The sequence below is a fragment of the Bombina bombina genome, chromosome 2 (genome assembly GCF_027579735.1).
Source record: "Bombina bombina isolate aBomBom1 chromosome 2, aBomBom1.pri, whole genome shotgun sequence".
Taxonomy (NCBI): domain Eukaryota; kingdom Metazoa; phylum Chordata; class Amphibia; order Anura; family Bombinatoridae; genus Bombina; species Bombina bombina.
The window spans coordinates 387,591,890-387,606,944 of record NC_069500.1 but is presented as its reverse complement, the minus strand read 5'-3'; the positions used below and the strand labels follow the sequence as shown (position 1 = coordinate 387,606,944).

Here is a 15,055-nt window from a genome sequence, read left to right as displayed (position 1 = left end):
GGTTAGAAAATAAATGGTGTGTAATTAAATGGGTATCCTTTGTTTTATTTATATTACAATTATAATTAGGCGGGAGCAAAAGTGTACTATTGCATAATACTCAACAAGACAAAGTTTTGGCTCACAGAATGCCATAAGTACAGGATTTGAATTTGTCACAACTTCATAGTACTTTAGGAAATTTTCAGTTTACTTTTTTTTTTTTTTTAAATTTCGAGCCTAGTTTTGCCCTATTGAAATCAGCAGCTCAGGGTACTTGATAAGTCCTCAGAGGAGCTTTTCCGACACCTATTAGACTATTTATTTATTTCCAAATGGTCTTTTAGCTTACACCTATGTTAAACACTCTGAAAAGACCTCTAGACACATTCTAGAGGATTGTTAATATTTATACATGGTATTGATTCATTAAAAATCCATTATTCCCTTTTGGAAAGGCTGTGGTACACATCTACATATGTGTAGGAATTTATACATATCTATATGTTATATTATATACTGCTAAGGGCATCTGCAGGAAAGCTTACATTAAGACACCATTATCTACAAATGGTGTGATTTTATATTTCATTTTTCATATTTAATTGTATTTCTTGCACTGGCGTGATTGTCACCAACAGTTCAGGTATTATTAAAATTGGGTTTATACAGGAGATTGCTTAATTCCATCCTTTTTTTTTTTTTTTTTTAAATATATTTTTATTGAGAGGTTGTGAGAAATATTACAGCCAATGTTCATCTAGTCACAATAAACAAATAAACATAGGAACAGGTATTATATACCCAGCAATTACAGTATGAAGTATTACAAATACAATAAATCTGGGTTTGGAGTCTATGCAATCCAAAAAGGAGATCAGAACATTACATATGCAAAACAAGACTGGGTCCAGTATTAGAATTATAAGTACTGTAGATAGAGGAAATAAATAAATAAAAAATAAATAAAAAGTTTGCAGTAAATATCTGGAAAGCATAAGTGATGTTATAAAACACATTTAACCTGTATAACAATAAAAAATAATGAAACCTCATTTTATATTATAGAGATAATAAGTATTGTCTCCCCCTTGTCATTTATAGAATTATTTACTCTAAGAGAAATAGACAGATAAATTGGGACAAGGGAGGATTATTTATTGTTTGGTCGCTTTTGAATCAAATTAGCGGGGAGGGGGAAAGGGAGTGCAGTGGGCAAGAGCCGCTCTAATTGGTATGGGGAAGGGGATGGAGGGGCGGAGCCTTATAAGATGTGAACGTAGTAAGAGGCAAGGAACAAATAGAGATCATGTTATGTAGACACAGGGAGAGACTTCAAGGAAACAAAATATTGTTTATCTAAACTATGGGAGGGAGATCATCTGTTCAATGTAGAACATTGTCTGCCCAACATAAGACTGTTAGATTCCCACCAGTACCACTCGGTTGAAATAAAATGTTTACTGGGGGGGAGTAGTATAGTAGCTGGGTGAGTCCTCTAGGCTGCTTGTATAGGATGAAAAGGGGGAGGTAGCAATAAGTGACATAAATTATGAGCAATTAGGATTTTTTAAATAATCCTCCAAGGTGGGTATACCCTAATATATATATTTAAACTTCAAGTATATATGAGCAAGGACATAAGCAACACTTTCAAACAACAAATTAAGCAGTTAAACTTCTAATTGGTATAAGTGATAGCCCAGTATATGTATTGCAAGGCATAAAACATATCTAAGTCAGGAGTAATAAGCTTAAATGAATAGCTTATCTATATAGGTATCCATGTTGAATGATTTCTGCCTATTAGTATGAAGCTTTATGTGCAGCTAACCTTGAACTTAAGGAAAATTGATATAAGCTAGCCCCTAACACTTCCACTACCAGGCATCAGACAAAACAGGGAGAAAAATAATAAGCTTAAGTGTGCAGCAAAACTGCAGATATATCTAAGTTATATGATTTCAGCCTATGTGGATGGAGTTTTTAATAGAACTAACAATGAACTTAAAGAACTTGTAACATATATCGTGTAATAGACTGAGACTCTAAATTACATTGAAAATTAGCTGAGTGGCTAAGGATAGGAGGACATATTAAGGCTCATTGCTATACATAATGGCTAAACAGCAGGCTTCACATGGAGGAACATTTGTAGGGCAGCGTTGAGAGCAAACAGTTTGTGCATACTTAAGGACCATATTAAAAGCGGATATAGTGATATGCAAACATAAAACTGGTGCAGAAAAAGTTGTCTGCATCACAAAATCATAGGAGGCTATGTGAGAATATATATTTGAGAGAACAGTCTCATTAAAATAACTATAGGCCGATTGACTTTACTATACAGCCCTCCAAACACATCTAGAAAGGGAAACATTTAGCATGAGAATAAAAAGGAACAGGCAAATGTTAAAATAGCAATTAAGAACCGTGTCTCACAATACATTTTCTCAGAGGGCAGGCTCAGTCAGTGGCATCAAACTGTTAGGTTTTCATCTACGACCAAGTCTCTAAAATAATTAGCGACAAGTCCTTGCTGTAGCTGCTAAAAGTTAGTAATTAGCTTGGGAGCAGCCAAAAATAACTTAGCCGATGCCTGTCTTGAGATTCATCAGGGGTGCGATGAGTGATCGACTCAGTTTCCATGTGGCAGATGTGTGGAAAATGTTGCGCGGTGTCAGCCTTCCATGGGATATCAGAACCAAGAGCTTACCCAGCTCGCTAAAGATATGTATTGCGCTGTCTGTAGCGCTGACAGTCTTACCCGGTCTGGTGCATTGTATCACTGCTCTCGAGGGAAGGTGCCTGATAATAGCATGGTTCGCCTTGTCATTGGAAATGAGTGATGAGGTGTTTAGGCTGCTTTCTTGGGTCAACCCCTTCCTCTGTATCGGGGGGTATCTCCTGTTGGACTAAGCAATGCGGCTCCAATTTGTAATAGCAGCGGAGGACTGCGAGCGCCGCTTAGTAGTGATCTGTGGGGTTTCCCCTTGTTGTAGGTAACCACCAGCCATGTGGTGTAGATCTACTGCAAGTAGTGGTGCTGGGTTTCTTCCCGTTAGACTAGGCAGGTTGTCGGCTAGTCCCCAGCTGGGCCTCCCCTCTCGCAGTCGATCTGGAAGGTGTTGTGTAGATAGTGTAGTCTCAGTCAAATCCCCCTTGCTAGTGTATGAGTTGGGTGAGGATGAGACGCCATCTTGATTGCGCAGCTCTGCAAAAACAGCTTTCAACTATAGAATTGACTATCAGCTTGCTCACATAGCTCTGCGAGTAGAGAAGCAAGGTGCAGGGAACAGACTGCCATTCTAAGAGTAGATTAAGGGACAAATGTAGGTACAGAAGGCTGTTTGAAACAGGGTTTTAGTAGTCTGGCTTCAGGAGCTCCATTAATGTGCGTCTTTTCTCTTAGGCAGCTGGCTCCGCCCCCCCTTAATTCCATCTTTCATAGTTAACTATTGCAATCGGTTTCCATCTGCACCACTGCTAACCCATCTAAATGCGTCTTATAGGTTATCTGTACACTGTTTTCCTATCTCTGTATGGGCATTTGAGGACTTTTACCTGGATTCTTTTAAATTGTATTTATTTCCCTTCGGCTAGATTACGAGTTTTGCGGTAAGAGCTGCTCGGTACTAACTTGCAAGTTATTGTCACCGCTCACCTCCCTACAGCACTGGTATTACAGGTTTACAAAAACCCGGCGTTAGCAGGCAATATTGCAGCATAAAGCAAAATTGAGCTCCATACCGCAATCCAATACCAGCGCTGTGGTGAGCTGGTTTTACGTGCTCGTGCACGATTTCCCCATAGACATCCATGGGGAGAGCCGGCTGAAAAAAAGCCTAACACCTGCAATAAAGGAGCGTAAAGCTCCGTAACACAGCCCCATTGATTCCTATGGGGAAAGAAAAGTTATGTTTACACCTAATACCCTAATATAAACCCCGAGTCTAAACACCCCTAATCTGCCACCCCCGACATCGCCGACACCTACATTACACTTATTAATTCCTAATCTGCTGCCCCCACCGCCACCTACATTACACTTATTAACCCCTAATCTGCCGCCCTCGACATCGTCGACACCTACCTACACTTATTAACCCCTAATCTGCCACCCCCAATGTTGCCGCCACTATTCTAAAGGTATTAACCCCTAAACCTAACCCTAACACCCACTAACTTTAATGTAATTAAAATAAATCTAAATAAAAATTACTATTAATAACTAAATTATTCCTATTTAAAACTAAAAACCTATCAAATAAACCCTAAGCTAGCTACAACATAACTAATAGTTACATTGTAGCTAGCTTAGGTTTTATTTTTATTTCACATCTAAGTTTGTATTTATTTTAACTAGGTAGACTAGTTAGTAAATAGTTATTAACTATTATTAAATACAAATTTACCTGTAAAATAAAACCTAACCTGTCTTACACTAACACCTAACCTTACACTACAATTAAATAAATTACATTAATTAAATACAATTAACTAAATTACAAAAAAACACACTAAATTACACAAAATAAAAAAGAAATGATCAAATATTTAAACTAATTACACCTAATCTAATAGCCCTATGAAAAAAGCCCCCCCAAAATAAAATAAAATAAAATAAAATACCCTAGCCTTTAATAAACTAACAATGGCCTTAAAAGGGCCTTTTGCTGGGCATTGCCCCAAAGAAATCAGCTTTTTTACCTGTAAAAAAAATACAAACAACCCCCCAACAGTAAAAACTAAAAAAGCTCCTCATTGCCCTGAAAAGGCCATTTAGCTCTTTTTCCGCCCAAACCCTAATCTAAAAATAAAACCCACCCAATAAACCCTTAAATAAACCTAACACTAACCCCCGAAGATCCACTTACAGTTTTTGAAGACCGGACATCCATCCTTAGCGAAGCCGGGAGAAGTCTTCATCCAAGCGGCAAGAAGTCCTCAACGAAGCCGGGAGAAGTCTTCATCCAAGCGGCAAGAAGTGGTCCTCCCGACGGGCAGAAGTCTTCATCCAGATGACATCTTCTATCTTCATCCATCCGGCGCGGAGCGGCTCCATCTTCAAGACATCCAGCGCGGAGCATCCTCTTCTGACGACGGCTCTTCTGGAATGAAGGTTCCTTTACGTGACGTCATCCTAGATGGCGTCCCTTAAATTCTGATTGGCTAACAGAATTTTATCAGCCAATCGGAATTAAAGGTGAAAAAATCCTATTGGCTGAAAATGAAGACTTCTGCCCGTCTGGAGGACCACTTCTTGCCGTTTGAATGAAGACTTCTGCTGGCTTCGTTGAGGATTTATGTCCGGTCTTCGAGGGTTAGTGTTAGGTTTTTTTAAGGGTTTATTGGGTGGGTTTTATATTTAGATTAGGGTTTGGGTGGAAACAGAGCTAAATGCCCTTTTTAGGGCAATGCCCATACAAATGCCCTTTTCAGGGCAATGGGGAGCTTAGGTTTTTTTTAGTTAGGATTTTATTTGGGGGGTTTGGTTGTGTGGGTGGTGGGTTTTACTGTTGGCAATGTCCCGCAAAAGGCCCTTTTAAAGGCCATTGGTAGTTTATTGTAGGCTAGGGTTTTTTTTATTTTGGGGGGGGATTTTTTATTTTCATAGGGCTATTAGATTAGGTGTAATTAGTTTAAATATTTGATAATTTCTTTTTTATTTTGTTTAATTTAGTGTTTTGTTTTTTTTTGTAATTTAGTTAATTGTATTTAATTAATGTAATTTATTTAATTGTAGTGTAAGGTTAAGTGTTAGTGTAAGACAGGTTAGGTTTTTTTTTTACATGTAAATTTGTATTTATTTTAGCTAGGTAGTTAGTAAATAGTTAATAACTATTTACTAACTAGTCTACCTAGTTAAAATAAATACAAACTTAGCTGTGAAATAAAAATAAAACCTAAGATAGATACAATGTAACTATTAGTTATATTGTAGCTGGCTTAGGGTTTATTTTACAGGTAAGTATTTAGTTTTAAATAGTAATTATTTAGTTATTAATAGTAGGTTTTATTCAGATGTATTTTAATTACATTAAAGTTAGTGGGTGTTAGGTTAGACTTAGGGTTAGGGGTTAATAACTATAGTATAGTGGCGGCGATCTTAGGGGCGGCAGATTAGGGGTTAATAAGTGTAATGTAGGTGTCGGGGGTGGCAGAATAGGGGTTAATAAGTGTAATGTAGGGGTCAGGGTGGCAGTTTAGGGGTTAATATGTTTATTATAGCGGTGGCGATGTCGGGAGCGGCAGATTAGGGGTTAATAATTTTATTTTAGTGTTTGCGATGCGGGAGGGCCTCGGTTTTGGGGTTAATAGGTAGTTTGTGGGTGTTTAGTGTACTTTTTAGCACTTTAGTTATAAGTTTTATGTTACGGCTTTGTAGCATAAAACCCATAACTACTGACTTTCAGTTTACGGTATGGATCTTGACGGTATAGGGTGTACCGCTCACTTTTTGGCCTCCCAGGCAGACTCGTAATACCGGCGCTATGGAAGTCTCATTGCAAAAGCAATGCGATAGTTATGAAAGCTGCGGTAGTTATGTTGCGTTACGGCCAAAAAAGTGCGCGGTGCAGTTAAACCTGCAAGACTTGTAATACCAGCGGTAGTGAAAAAGAGCCTTAACGCTGCTTTTTCACTCATACCGCAAAACTCGTAATCTAGCCGCTTGTTTGTTAAAGGCCTGGTTCCATTTTGACATGAGCTGTAAACAAGATGGCAGATACGAGTTGCTTAGCAAAGTCCAAGCTTGTTCACAAGAGTTCATATATTAATGAACTCATGGTCACAAATGTTTGATCACAAGTTCAATAATATATGCACTGTTATGAATGAGGCTGGACATGGAGGGATTGTTCCCTATAAGAACCTATTCAGGATCACACAATCTTGTTTAAAGGGATATGAAACCAAAATTTACTTTTTTTAATTAAATTTGCTTTGTTCCGATAATATTTTTTTGTTGAAAAATACCTAGGTAGGCATCTGGACTCTGAGCACTACATGCCAGGAAATACTGCTCTTGCAAATGGATAACATTCTTACAAAACTGCTGCCATATAATGCTCCAAAAATAGGCCGACTCCTAAGTTTATGTTCCCGAGAACAAACAAAAATTGATAACAGATAAGTAAATTAGAAGTTGTGTACAATTGCATGCTGTCTCTGAATCATGGAAGACAAATTTGGGGTTTCATATCCCTTTGAGAGCCTCTTAGAAAGATACAAAACAGCAGGGGGGGGGGCACAATTTACAGTTTTAAAGAAGTGAAAATCCTGTAAAAAAAATGTTGTCATTTGCACAGAAACTCGCACCTGCCAACTTGTTCACAGTTCACATTAAAATGGGACTGGGCCTTTGTCAAACAAGATAAATAAATATAGTTTAAAAGAATCCTTATGAAAGTTCTCAAATGTCCATATAGTGATAGGAAAACTGCCATCCTGATGATTAACCTAAAACCAAACCTTTTTAGGTCACTGCCCCCTTGTTTCTATAAACTTTGCGGCTAGTGGGCAGCATCCACTGCTTGCATTGAACATTACACAAGCAATGCCTTGTGCAGCTGTGCCCCCTGCCCTCATGTGATTGTAATCTGATCAGGATGATTTAAAGGGATAGTCTAGTCAAAATTAAACTTTCATGATTCAGATAGAGCACACTGTTTTAAGCAACTTACTCTTGGTATCTTTATTTGAAAAAGCAAGAATGCAAGTTTAAGAGCCAGACCATTTTTGGTTCAGCACCTGGGTAGCGTTTGCTTATTGGTGGCTACATTTTGACATCAATCAGCAAGCTCTACCCAGGTTCTGAACCAAAAATGGTCCGGCTCTTATGCTTACAATCTTGCTTTTTCAAATAAAGATACCAAGAAAACAAAGAAAAATTGATAATAGGAGTAAATTCGAAAGTTGCTTAAAATTGCATGCTCTATCATGAAAGTTTAATTTTAACTAGACTATCCCTTTAACTCCGTGAGCTGGGGAGATGTTAAGTATACAAAAAGGAAAAGAACAGAGGGGCGCCTCATGTGATGTATCGTCAGATGTAAACACAATGAATTTAAAAGATAGCCAAATGGGTACTCACATACTCCAAGAACACACTGATGTGTTAGTAGGGACAGGCTGCAGATTATTACAGGTGTGACAGCTCACCCATTCAGTCACGCTCTCAATGATGTGGTGCTGGAGAATTACAGGAAACACAGGAATGGAGCACTACATGTGCAGACCATTAAGAGTATAAACAGCAAAATTGTACTGGATATAAAAAGAGTACTCACATGCTCCAAAAGCACACCAATGTGCTGGTGGGAACAGGCTGCAGATTTAGGCAGGTGTGGCAGCTCACCTCAAGGCACAATCTCAAATGCTGTGAGGTAGTAGATCCAATTTTCCAAAGTAAACTTGTACCAAATGTTAGGGATATCTCTTGTAAAGGATGTCAGGCAGAAAGTAGGTAGAGTGATCCACTCGCAGATGAATTAAAAAATGATTTATTAAAAACACAAAAATAAAATACAACAACACATAGGTTTGTTGTGGCAAGTGGACCAAGGGGTTAACAGTGTGGACCCCAATATTTGCAACGCGTTTCTCGGTTAGCAAACCGTTTCGTCAGGCATATAATAATTCTCAAACCTACCTCTGCCTTTTATACCTAACAAACTAGCATACAAAACATTTACCTCCCTTCTGGAGGGTTAGTTTTCTAATTAGTGGGTGGTGAACACCTGTCTAAAGAGCCGGACCATTTTTGGTTCAGCACCTGGGTAGCGTTTGCTTATTGGTGGCTACATTTTGACATCAATCAGCAAGCCCTACCCAGGTTCTGAACCAAAAATGGGCCGGCTCTTATGCTTACAATCTTGCTTTTTCAAATAAAGATACCAAGAAAACAAAGAAAAATTGATAATAGGAGTAAATTCGAAAGTTGCTTAAAATTGCATGCTCTATCATGAAAGTTTAATTTTAACTAGACTATCCCTTTAACTCCGTGAGCTGGGGAGATGTTAAGTAGCAGCGATCTTAAATGGGACCCCAGCAGCGCACTACCCTTAATAAAGATAATGACATAATACAATCTAAATATTTGTTATTGTATTGTATTAAAACTATTATCTTTATCTTCTGATACCAGCTTTTTAAAGTCATAGTCACCGTGCAGGAGTCTCATAAACCACATTGAGTAATTGCTTCACTTCTGATGGATGAGTTTCATGTCACATAGCAGGAGTCTTACAGTAAAATAAAATCCAAAAATGTTGTTTTATGATTCATACAGAGCCTACAATTTTTAAAATGTTTCCAATTTACTATTATCAAATTTGCTTCATTCCCATAGTATTCTTTGTTGAAGAGACACCTAGGTATGCATCTGGAACACTACATGGCAATAAATAGTGCGGCCATCTAATGTTCTTGCAAACTGATAAGATTCTTGCAAAACTGCTGCCATATAGTGCTCTAGACTGATGCACGTTCCTGACCTTTTTTTCAACAAATGTTGCCAAGTGAACAAAGAAAATTTTATAATAGAAGAAAATTAGAAAGATGTTATAAAAATGACATGCTCATTCTGAATCATGAAAGAAACATTTGGGGTTTCATGCCCCTTTAAATTGTCAAAGTCAGAGATCTGTAGTTGATTTTTTTGCTTGGAGCATAGTTGTACTACTGCACCAATAAATCAACTTTATAGAAAGTGTATTGTATTTACCAAAGTGTTATGTAGTGCACCCCCAGATTATCGTGCACCCCCAGATTATTTCTGATGGAAGAAGACTTAAAGGGACACTGAACCCAGTTTTTTTCTTTCGTGATTCAGATGGAGCATGCAATTTTAAGCAACTTTCTAATTTACTTCAATTACCAATTTTTCTTCATTCTCTTGCTATCTTTATTTGAAAAAGAAGGCTTCTTAGCTATTTTTTGGTTCAGGACTCCGGACAGCACTTGATTATTGGTGAGTGAATTTATCCACCAATCAGCAAAAACAACCCAGGTTGTTCACCAAAAAAGGGCTGCCATCTAAACTTACATTCTTGATTTTCAAGAATAAAGAATGAATAAAATTTGATAATAGGAATAAATTAGAAAGTTGCTTAAAATTGCATGCTCTATCTGAATCACGAAAGAAAAAATTGGGTTCAGTGTCCCTTTAAAAACCTTAACCTGTTTACTGTGTACAAAACTACTCAGACAAGCAGAGCAGGCCTTTGCTATGTTTCCTGCTACTACACAATGATTCTAAACTGTGCAGTTATTGTTAATAATGTGTGACAATGTACATCACTGGAAAAACAAAGAATACCACCCTACAGTACAAGTGGCTGAAATATATCAAAGTGAGAGGAAGTGTAAATTGTAAACCTGAACTATCATAGAAGAAAAAATGCAAAGTGAGAAAGTTGTTTTGCTTTACTCTTCTAGGATAAAGTACAACAAATTACAATAATTATACTTGGAGGGAACACTAGCATCCTCTTCCACTCCTTTCCTTCTAGCACCCCCTATGGTAAATTCAATACCTCCTTCCACCTCTTATGCCTATTAGTGCCCCCAAGGGACAGTACTGCCCACTTTGGAAATAACTGACCTAAAAGATGCATTTAGAAGGGTTAGCAGTGGTGCAGAGGGAAATTGATTGCTATAGTTAATTATAAAAGCTACAATCCTGTAAAACACAATTTTAATAATGCATGTATGTACTGTTAGTGACAATTGCATCAGTGTGAGAAATACAATCAAATATGAAAAATTAAATATAAAATTACGCCATTTGTAGATGTTGTCCTGATGTTCCCATAGAATTATGTCCAACCTGACAAGAGTGTTGAAGATGTCTTGTGATGAATATAGATGAACGTCACAGATACGAATGAGTATTTTCCTAGCAGAGTGAACAGGGGGCTTACATGAATAGAGTTATCCTGTAACCTGAAGAGGTGTGAACGAGCTATTGTATGAATCAGTTTCTATTTCAAAAAGAGGTACAGGTAGTTAACACTCAAAAAGTCCTTTTCAGGAGCTTTTCTGTTGTTGCGGTGGTGGGTTATTAACAAACAATATGATATAGCATTGTGATCACTCGAGAAACTCGGCTCCCAATTCAGCCAGTAAGCAAAATTCATTTTTGGGAGTAGATAGCCAATATATTTTGATTGACAAATATGATTTAATGTGAAGAGGAAAAAAATAAAAATACCAAGATCTATATCACTTAAATTGAAGGGATGGAAATATCTTGTGTATCTCCATGTAGGGAGTTAAGGATAGATTATACTTGATTATTCATATTACCTTTCCATACATTCATTTATAAAATATTTACTGTAAATTATTTATATTTCAGAGGGTTGAAGTAATATCTAATGTTTTGATGTTGCTTGCGTTTCAATACCCTTTGACACACTTCCATTATTTGGTAATTATTATTATTATTTATGTATTTATTTGTAGAGCAGTAACAGATTCAGCAGCACTAATCCAGTTAATTATTTCCCACATTTGTAAATGACATGGGTACAGAGACCAGAGATAGGTCTGTCTTTAAATCCTACAATAACCCATCTTCTTATTTTCATAGGTAAAATCTTTCAAATCACTAGTCGCAAGACCTTTCAATCACTATGCACTTACTGTCAGTGCTTACAATAGGTATTGCAAGAATAACAGCATTATGTGTTTTTAGTATTTGTGGCTGTAAAATATATTGGAAAAACAGTAATTTTGCTGCATATGGAAATCAATGTTTTAAGTGATTTTAATTAAATTTAAGTTTTAAATGGAACCCAAACACTATGAACTTATAACAAATTATAAATATAGTACTTATAGCATCTTGTTTGTTAGCCAGAACTTTGGCTCTGTTGTTTTGCTAATCCTCTTAAGAGTCTGATACTAATCCTTCCATTCCTCAGGCCATGCCCAAGGAAGCCTTGTGCTCAAGCCATTCCCCCTGAGGCAGGTTGAGTCTTTTTAAGAAATCCGACTTTCAAATGTGTCTTAACCTTGGTTAAATAATATACTTTCCTAAGGTTACATCTCTTTTTGGATTTTTTTATATCAAGACTGAATGGGAAGGGAAACTATTTGGTTGCTCTTCAAAGTAGTTTTTGACCTTGGGGTGGATTGTCCTGTTTCTCTTCTTTTATAAAATCATCAGTGTTACTCCAACCTTTTTCTTTCATAAGATATGGTGAGTCCACGGAATCATCAATTACTGTTGGTAAAACCACTCCTGGCCAGCAGGAGGAGGCAAAGTGCACCCCAGCAAAGCTGTTAAATGTCACTTCCTTTCCCACAATCCCCAGTCATTCTCTTTGCCTTCAGTGCAAGGAGGAGCTGAAGTTTTGGTGTCTGAATAAGGTTTGCTTCAATCAAGAGTTTATTATTTTGAAAGCCACAGTAGGTTTGCTCTGATCTTTCCTAAGTAAAGGGTTTAGCTGTACTCCACGTCAGTCTCTTCAGTAGGGCAGTAGTAGCTTTCAAGCAGTTAGGAACTTATGAGGGGGGTCTCATTGCGATTTCTTAACAGGTTGCTGCCCTGCCCTTATGTAGAAAGCCAGAGTAGGTTTACTCTGTCCTTTCTTATTTTCACAGGTATCTGTGAGAAGTGGCTTCCTCTCATGCCAGCTGAGCTGTCCTCCTGTCGGACAGCTAGAGGTGCAGGTAAGTGCCATTTTGTTATTTGTTAAAAAACGCTGGCACTAAACAGAAGGAGCTGCACTTAGGGGTTTAATTCCTGTGATACAAGCAGGATTGCTTATGGCAGGGAGTGGGCACTGTGAGTGACAGGGAGACTAAAGGTTAATACTTCATAAATAATAGTTTACCCTGATTATATTTTTTATGGCTCATTTAGAGGTTCCTCAGGGGTTAATTATACCCATTGTTAATAATTCTTCCTCATATGTGATATTTCATTGTGCAATTAATTTTTATGTTGGGCTGAATTTTAGGAGCATTTTCTGTTACATTAGAAGACGCAAAGGAATCCTGTCTTTTATGTTGGTCCTGCAGAGGGAACTTGGTCCTGCACTGGGAACTAATGTTTATTTTATTATGGTCTGCTGCACCATTGTATTTTTTCAGACATTGCAGGCGACAGGGTTTTTGATGCTGTTTATTCTCTTTGAGTTCAGTCAAGCTGAGCCGCAGAGTTTTTTGGCGCGCCTTTTTACTTAGCTGCACACTTTCTATGAGAGGAATAGAAGAAGTCACGGGATGTGTCTCTTCCGCTTTTCAGTGGCGATGCCAATTTGTATAGAAGGTTTCGGCTTCCAGTGTGACTCGTACTCTCTCCTTTTACTGTTTAATCTTTCTGGTGTTCTCCTCAGTCAGACTGAGCGGCAGAGGCTCCGCGTTTGACTTACTGTGGAGCTAGCATTTTCTCTTAAAGGGACAGTGGTCCTTATAGAAATGTAGTTTGTTTTTATAAAATTGCAAAATTGATGCTTGTTCTGGGGGAGGTTACATTCAATACTCACATTTAGTATAGTGGTAATCTACTGTCTAGGAAGTGGGAAACCTGGGTTCAAACCCTGAATAGGCCAGGTTAAGCTAATCTTTAGAATATGTTGTCTCTCATGATTCATTTAAACGCACAGATTTATTTGCTAAGTACCTTTGTACTACATGGTTAGCCAGACATATTGCATGTCAAGATAGGTAGTTGCCCTATGAGCCTGTGGTCTCCCAGGATGTTGCTGTTCATGCAATGCCACAGCTTTCTCCTCAAAAGTCCCAAGCCTTAATGGCATCACATACAATGCCCTGTGGTTCCTATCAATCTCCTGGAGGAGTTTATTTGCATGCAGAAATTGCTGCCCAGGTATTTTTAGGATTATCTGCGGCATTATCTAATTTTCCTGTGTTAGAGGGAAGACGCAAAAGGAACATAAAAGATTCAGATAGTAAGGTTTCTGTCCTATCTGTTACCACTCATGTTGTCATTCCTTATTTGTCTGATGAGGAGAATACGTTGGTAGCCTCTGAGGGTGAAATCTTAGATTCGGACAGTATGATTCCTTCATCTGATACTGAAGTGGTAACCTTCAGATGTATGCTTGAACACCTCGTGTATTGTTAAAGGACGTTTTGGCTACTTAGACGACACCGCTATTCCTATCGTTGTCAACCCTTGGAAGTTTTACAAACTTGATCATCTCTATCATCTTCCTTCCTATGTGGAGGTGTCTCTAGACATGCTAAGGAGATTTTTCTACTATGGTTTAGAGAATTTAGATCCCTATGAAGAATAGTTGCTCCTTTATGGATCCATGGACAAGAAGCTGGAAGCTTCTTGATCATCTAGGTTTTCTATGGAAAACTGCAGTTTTCTTTCATGTAATTAGCAAGAGTCCATGAGCTAGTGACGTATGGGATATACATTCCTACCAGGAGGGGCAAAGTTTCCCAAACCTCAAAATGCCTATAAATACACCCCTCACCACACCCACAATTCAGTTTTACAAACTTTGCCTCCTATGGAGGTGGTGAAGTAAGTTTGTGCTAGATTCTACGTTGATATGCACTCCGCAGCAAGTTGGAGCCCGGTTTTCCTCTCAGCGTGCAGTGAATGTCAGAGGGATGTGAGGAGAGTATTGCCCATTTGAATGCAGTGATCTCCTTCTACGGGGTCTATTTCATAGGTTCTCTGTTATCGGTCGTAGAGATTCATCTCTTGCCTCCCTTTTCAGATCGACGATATACTCTTATTTATATACCATTACCTCTGCTGATTTTCGTTTCAGTACTGGTTTGGCTTTCTACAAACATGTAGATGAGTGTCCTGGGGTAAGTAAATCTTATTTTCTGTGACACTCTAAGCTATGGTTGGGCACTTTATTTATAAAGTTCTAAATATATGTATTCAAACATTTATTTCCTTGACTCAGAATGTTCAACATTCCTTATTTTCAGACAGTCAGTTTCATATTTGGGATAATGCATTTGATTCAATCATTTTTTCTTACCTTAAAAATTTGACTTTTTTTCCCTGTGGGCTGTTAGGCTCGCGGGGGCTGAAAATGCTTCATTTTATTGCGTCATTCTTGGCGCGGAC

The 15,055-nt window shown here is 37.9% G+C and overlaps 1 protein-coding gene across 2 annotated transcripts in view; it reads left to right on the top strand.

Annotated features, from left to right (window-relative positions):
- Window positions 1-15,055, top strand: part of RIMBP2 (RIMS binding protein 2) — a 1,089,352-nt gene that overhangs the window by 994,391 nt on the left and 79,906 nt on the right. The window lies entirely within an intron of this gene.